The following is a 7284-nucleotide window of genomic DNA, read 5'->3' as shown; positions in this document are numbered from 1 at the left end:
CCGTTCACTACGGCGTCCCTCGTAGCCTGAGTCGCTTTGGGACGTTAAACCCCCCCCCCTAAACCACAACTGTTTGATGCAATCAATGGAACTGTATAAAAGATATATTTTACTACATATAAAAATAATGGACTTCATTATTTACTTCAATATTTCCAGAAGTGTGTCTTACAATTTTCCAATTTGTAAAATTTTTGTTCGTGAATCTTGGACGTGTAGAGGGAAGCCCCAGTGTTGTACCATACCATGGGCTGAAAAGGCAATATTCATACCTTGCGTGTTTTCTCGCGATCTTGGGTGGCAAGCCACGAAAGGAGGGCTGGGTCTTGGGACACTGAGGTTGCGGTTGTTGTGTATTTGTCCACGCAGCGATGATGACGATGAGCGCCGTAAGGCTGGCCTTATCTTCGGGATCTGTTGCCTCCTTGTGGTGGCTGCTTTGGTCGCTGCGTCTGGCCTCCTTTCTAAAGAAGGTAAGGTACAAACAACAGGTAAAACCTACGCAGCTGATCCTTTTGTGCCAGGCGGTATTATCCTTGGCGGTGGCTTCAATACACCCAGCCAGATCTCGAATGCGTACTGCCAAGTTATCTCATTCATCCTTCTAAAGGCGCCCACCACTGCCCCAATTAAAAGGACACGAGGGGGAACGAAATCTGTTCTGTAACGATGGATTAAGACAATCTAACCAGAAAGTTATTTTCTCCGGAACCCGGCTATTTTAAACCAGAAGGCCCATATATTAAGATATATCTGCAGCCTTCACCGCGAGATAGCACGAATTAATTACGATTTGTACAGTAATTTTTCGGGCTCACAGCCCGAAACCACCGTTCGCATCACAATGGTGATCATGAAATATTTTTTGTCGTGGATCATAGAAGCATTAGCTGTCTAGATGTCAACAGTTAAATGAAGTTAAGGGGCGCTTTAGAATAAAATTTATTATGCAATAGTTGCTTTTATTTCTGCCATTTGTGGATGAACAATGTCGCATGTAGAGCCGTGAAGTTTCTACTCCGTTTAAATGCATTTTCTTATTACAAAGCACTTCTTCAGCTCCTATCGGTTGCCTTTTCAAGCACTGGAAGAGTAAATTGTACCTAATGTCAACAGGCTTCGAACACTGCTTCCTTTTCTTCTATTCGTGTTCTACTCGCGGAGGCTTATCAGTGCTAACTTTCTTGTACATTCCAAAGAGCGCACGGGTAACTGCGATATATATGCGCATTCTGCTACGTATCTCCTCGAACGCTTCTGCTGTTGAAAATGTTGCCAATTTGTTAACACAAAAAAGTGTAAGATGTAACGCGGAGAAAATGAAGAAAAGCTAACCAGGAGCATCAAAGGTACTGCTAATTACAGTGCCAGCTGATCGCTAATCCTAAGCGCAACTTTGATGCTACTAATGAATGATGTGTTCAAATGCAAACCGGGCGTTAGTATCCGCCGCATCAGTGAGAGGCTATTGCAATTGATATATGCAAAACCGATTGGCTTGGCATTTAATTAATGGGCCAACACGCGTGTGGAACCATCTTATTCACCCCTTTCTTGAGACGTCTCCTGCTCAGAATTGCAGAGCCTGGCACCATTATCTCGTCTTATCGGCCTCGTCGACTCGGGCTGCAGAATCCTCTCTCTGTATTGGTGATATCGCTCCGCTTCCCGAGTGCAAAACTTTCGGTGCAGGGGGGTTTGCGTTCGCACTGACTTAACGAAGTTTTCACGGCTATCCCTTGAAGCGAGTCATGTCCTCCGAATGACCTCTATCGTTAGGTTACTGCAATACAACAAAAAATACTCTGTTTTCACTTTAAATGGAGCTTGAAATGTAGAAGGAGTCGGGAAAATAAAGAAGTGCTGGCTCCACCATCTGGTTTTTTGATGTAAAGTGTAATTCGTCGACACAGTTTTTTTACGCATATTCTGGAGGCTCGTCTAGACAGTTATCACGTCAAAAGGTTATTCATGCACTGATTTCTCGCGTAGATGTCCCGAATTTGAACCACGTGGCGGAAAGATATCTAAATCTATTTTTAAATAAATGCGTCGTTTACTGCTAGACAACAACAAGATACGTAGAAAGAGCGATAGAATAAATTCGCACTAGGAAAAAGTTACAGCTCATAGTCCAATTTAAAGGTACAGGGCTTGGGCACAATTCGCGTTTGCAAAAAGCTTCACAAACATGGCTGCATCGTTAGGAGGGCAAAACCAATTTCGAACACCGCCAGCCTGGAAAGGCGATTTGTGATTTTCCTGAGCAGTTCAACGGAGTTCCGAGACTTCGATGAATTTTAAACTGCTCGCAGTGCGTGAGTTTAGCAGATGATAATGAGTCGCAGTCCTTGAAGCGACTTTCGAGAGTTCGGAACTGCGTCCAAATGCGACAGAATTCGCGTTTTTCGTGTGACAAAAACGTTTTGCTGTCCTCCGATGACCGCAAGGGTCTGCAATACACACCAACGTACAGTCATAACTATGCCATATTGATCACTACGTTATGCTTTTTGCTTTCAAGAGTGAAAAAATTTTACCCTTTGGTGTTGGGAGAAAATATGTCGTCTCTATGTCATAGGGGTTGAAAAAAACTGTATTGTAATACTAATTAATCGTATTCTATTCGCAGAGGAAGCTAAAGAAACAGATGAAACTAGTCCACCTAACTACGCCAAAGGTAAGGCGCCAAGTGACGTCTCTTTATGATTTCAATTCAAAGGTTACGTGTACGTCCTCATAGTGTTATTGTTGGTGTGGCTGCAATGCTAGACAAGGCCTGCAAAGAAAGCTTAGTAGCACACAGTGTTCTTTAAAGACAGTCACGAGTTGCGTCGAAGAGTGCATTCCACAGCAGTGAGAAATCGCGCACTCCATCCTGAGCCGTTGAAAGGAAATGATAATAAAGAATCAGACCTGAATTTTTATAATAATTCGGAAACAATAAAGCTGAACCACCTCTTCGCTCTAACTGGGCCTGCCAAACCCGTGCGCGCGGCCCGTGCGGCCGCCGAAACCGAGAGGGGTGGGTAAGGAGGGCTGCCCACGTGACGACGCGTAGTCGCGGGCGCCTCCCCTCCGCTCCCTCCGCTGCCGCGCCTAGTCGGGGCCCGGGGGCCGCCAGAGGAAGAGCCGCGGTAGGCCACGAGAGAGAGAAGGGTGCATCCGGCGGGCGAGGGGCAACATGAATCCCCACACACGCTATCGATAGTACTATAGATAGTTAGTACTTTCGATAGTAGTATCGAAAGCACTATCAATAGGAGCTTCGATAGTTCTATTGATCAAACCCTCTTGCTCTTTATTTTTAACGCCATCTTGCTACGTTTCCCGCACTTGGTCAGAACTTTTGCGGAATTTCATATTTTAAGTTATATAAGTTACTGTGTATATCCTTCCTGCACCATCTCAGATGGTTGTATCCGGTTAACTACAGGTAATATTAGCTATTTTGATGAGCTTGTTACTTTATATTTTCGTCTTTTTTCATTCGGTGCTGCTCTCAATGCACGCAGGGTTTATTACTTTGCCCTGTCAGCTTGCAATAGCCGAGTGTTTCCGACATTGCGATTGTCGGTGCCGCTGGAAGAAGCTTGGATCATGAACTTACCTGTCGAGCATGCGAGTTCCATCTGATGCTGCTAAAACCGGCGCCATCGTAGACGTGATGTTTATGATGCCGGTGCTTTAAAATAAGACATGACGTTTGGACGCTGTATGTTTATACAAGTTTTAGGAAGGCCAGAATCAGTGTAGTTAGGTCTGGTTGATGGGTGTTTAACGTCCCATAGCAACTCAGGCTATGATAAAGGCCGTTGTAAAGGACTCGGGAAATTTCGATGACCTGGAGTTCTTTAACGTGCTCTGATTTCGCACAGTACATGGGTCACTAGAATTTCGTCTTCATCGAAATTCGACCGTTGCGGCCGGGATCGATTCCGCGCCTTTCGGGTCAGAAGCCGAATGCCATAACTGCTGAGCCACCGTGGCTGTGCCGCTATTTATAAAAGAGTATTATTTTCTGGCACTATTTGGTTTCTGAGCCTGCAGAAAAAATGGCCAAATTCTGTGCGTGTGTGTAGTCGAAGCATGGTTGACGAGTTTGCTGGACCAGATTGTTCAGGGTCATTCAAATAACTATCTCGATATGACACACACAACGGAAGCGAACATACCGAAACCAAGGAGAATGCGGGATGTTTTTTTATTAATTTTGGTGTTTATTTACAAGTGATTATAAAGCAGCAGAAAATAATCACATGCCGCCGGTGAACCCACGACCTACGAATTTAGTGTCCGGTGCTTTACCAACTGAGCTACTGCAAACGCTGTCCGATGTTCTGCCTCTCGGGGGCATTTACTTGTACTCTAACCGAACCTCGAGAGTGTTCTGCAGGGCCACCCTAGTTCGGTTCGGTTATACTACACGTACCGACGCGAAATTCGGAGATCATGGGTTCGGATCACACCGGCGGCATGTGGTTATTTTTTCCTCTGCTTCATAATCAGTTACCGTTAAAAAAAACCCCATGTCACTCCCATAAATGAACAGCACATATTAGAAAAAAAACAGCCCGGTTGCTCCTTGGTTTTGGTGACTGTTGGCTTCTGTCATGTACGTTACAAAGAGCCTCTCTTTTTCCTTCATTTTTCTGCCGAATAGATAACTTGCGCCTCCGTTCTCGCGTCTTGATCTGTGGGAATCATAAGAGGGTTCGCGCTCAGCTTCCGCTCTCACCGTTCGATGATGCCCGAACGTGGCACTCGCAGTAATAAAGGGCGTTCTACGTCCGCCGAGGGTAGCTCTGGTGAACACTCTCAAGGTTCGGTTCAACTATAGATGAATAACCTCAAAAAGCACCAGATTGCACAGCCGTCTACGTAGCTCGGATGGTAGAGAACCAGACGCGAGATTGGGAGAACATTGGTTGTTAAACTACGAATCACCATTTGAGAGATGGTGTACTTTGAAAACTTCGCAATACGTGTTCGTGGGAGTCAAAGGTAGGGAGTGGACCCTTACAAAAAGATGTAAGGAATACTTTCCAACTTATTTTGATCATCTCGCAAAGTACCTTTGGAGGCGCCTATTCATCGCAGTTGAATAGTGTTTTCGAGAAGTGTGCGACAAGGTACGCGACCTCATTTCGAAGATATCGCTTTAAAATTCCACGATTACTGTGAATTGTAAAGCCTTACGTACCCTCAGGAGGTGCTCTTAAGGGGCACTCCGACAGGTGTCTCCCCGAATCTTGTATGCTTCTCGTGTAGTTAACCACGCTGTCGCGTGTGCTACGTTTCCTCACATATGCTTCGTTCAAATTAGACAGCCCAGGCAGCATTACATGGAAAGTCAGTTATAAAACGCCGCACTCTTAAAAAAAACCCAAATGGGAGCAAATGCATCGCCCTCTAGTGCGCACCCAAAAAAGAGATTTTATTTACTCCGTATAAATGGAGTATAATATTTTTAACAAGGGGGGTATTTAGGTGTACAAGCAATTTTTACTACCCGCAGGAATGGAGCCGAAAATGGCGTCATGTTAATTTGTCATCATTAAGGCTCATTCTTACAGCCGTGCCAGCTGCTAAAATGGGCAGTAGCTGCTGGGGCGGTGGGCAACCCAACTTACTAAACTGCACTGCCCTATTGTGACTCCGCGTCACGCGTTGTTTTCTGCGTGTGCAAACCTAGCGGCGGCGTAGGCGAAGGCAACAGGAGTCGTCTGCTTTTGCTGTACGAGCTCGTTTGGTTGTCTATGTTCTTTGATAAAGGGATTTGACATTAGAATGAACGGCTAAAACTTGAAAAAGAGTCGCTTGTGGATTAATTTTCACGGTCATGCATTACACAACACTTGACTTAAACCAGAGCAGACTACATAGGTTGAAAATGACAACACACTTGAAGGTATTTTGGAATGGCAATGTTTGCTTTCATATTCACTTTTTTAAGGCTTGGCTTTTCATTATGACTGAGGAAATACGTACCCTCATCAGCTCAACCAAAAGCTCAGCGTTGAAACTACGTTGTATAACAGTTTCATGTTCATGCAGCACATTATGATCCGCTGCAACACACCGCGAAAGCCACACTGAAAAAAGCTGTAAGAATTAGGCCTAAGCGTGGGCTCTGAAGGGTAGGCGACAGTCATTAAGGGAGTTCAGGTATGGTTAGAATACTGGAGGCTTCACAAGAGTGGTTCAGCTGTGCAGCTTACTGTAGTGGAGAACCGCGACAGCCCGATATCTTGCACCGTGGGAGGCGCCCGTGAAGGAGCAGAAGTGAGCAGATATCAAACGATGATGGTAAGCAAGAGATCGTCACTCACCGCCATTATCAGGCGACTGACCAGAAGCAGAGGCGACGCTAGGTAGCGGGCGTATGGCGCAAAATGATGTTTTTACTCTACTGGGGACTTAGGGTGAATTGAAACCAAGAAACTCCTTTAAAGATGGGATTTATAAGGAGGAGAATCCTCCTTTATACGCCGTTTTTGAGTGAAGGGAGTAAAATATGTCATTTATCACATTTTTACTTTATATGGATGGAGTAAATATTTCGCCATATGGAGTTTAAAGGGTGACGCAAACCATTTATACTCCCAATTGGGTTTATACTTGTTTACAGTGTACTTTACACCCGAAATCGACTCGGCCGGCGACAGCAGCGCTTTCGCATCCTACGTCACGGCTCGGTGTTGGTCTATACTGAAAGTAGCCAGCAGAAATGAATAAAACGGCGCTTTATGGTCGAAGAGGGGAATTGACACACATGCCACAGAAATCAGCATCTTACTACACCGGACATAGCAAAAGGACAGAAAGAAATCAGCGCCGCTGTCTGTGTCTTCTGCTATGCCCCATCTACTGCGCTGCTAATTTGGCGACCTATTGTGTTGTTGTGTGGATTCGCTTTATTATGTTGTAGCATTAGAGCATTGCAAGAGAAAATAGCAGAGCACTACTTTAACGAACTTAACGAGGCTTCTTTCGCAGGTGGGCCAAGCCTTTCAGGCAAAAGTGATCCGAAGGTGACGACAGGTGAGTTGTCTCTCATATCAGATGTGTGCACTACAATGGTGGGCCAAGAAAAAGAGCTACCTGTTGATTAACTTACTTTTACTCTGCAGGAAATACTACTTTGACTACAAAATAAAAGATGCTAGCCTTGCGCAAGGGGCATTCAGTAAATACTCACATTGCATCATCTTTGCACCTAACGGTTACATGTCGAGGAGCTTTCTCCCGGGGTTCGATATCGCTTCGCGCTGTGTAAAGAAA

The 7284-nt window shown here is 45.1% G+C and overlaps 1 long non-coding RNA gene across 1 annotated transcript; it reads left to right on the top strand.

Annotated features, from left to right (window-relative positions):
• The first annotated feature begins 366 nt into the window (after positions 1-366).
• LOC149334829 (uncharacterized) lies at positions 367-7044 on the top strand. The gene is made up of 3 exons (XR_016283970.1): positions 367-473; positions 2633-2680; positions 7000-7044. It is a non-coding gene; the product is annotated as an uncharacterized LOC149334829 (long non-coding RNA).
• Positions 7045-7284: the final 240 nt, after the last annotated feature.

Source organism: Amblyomma mixtum, chromosome 7 (assembly GCF_055824585.1).
Source record: "Amblyomma mixtum isolate Tamu chromosome 7, ASM5582458v1, whole genome shotgun sequence".
NCBI classification, from domain to species: domain Eukaryota; kingdom Metazoa; phylum Arthropoda; class Arachnida; order Ixodida; family Ixodidae; genus Amblyomma; species Amblyomma mixtum.
This window is presented reverse-complemented; position numbering and strand designations above follow the sequence as displayed.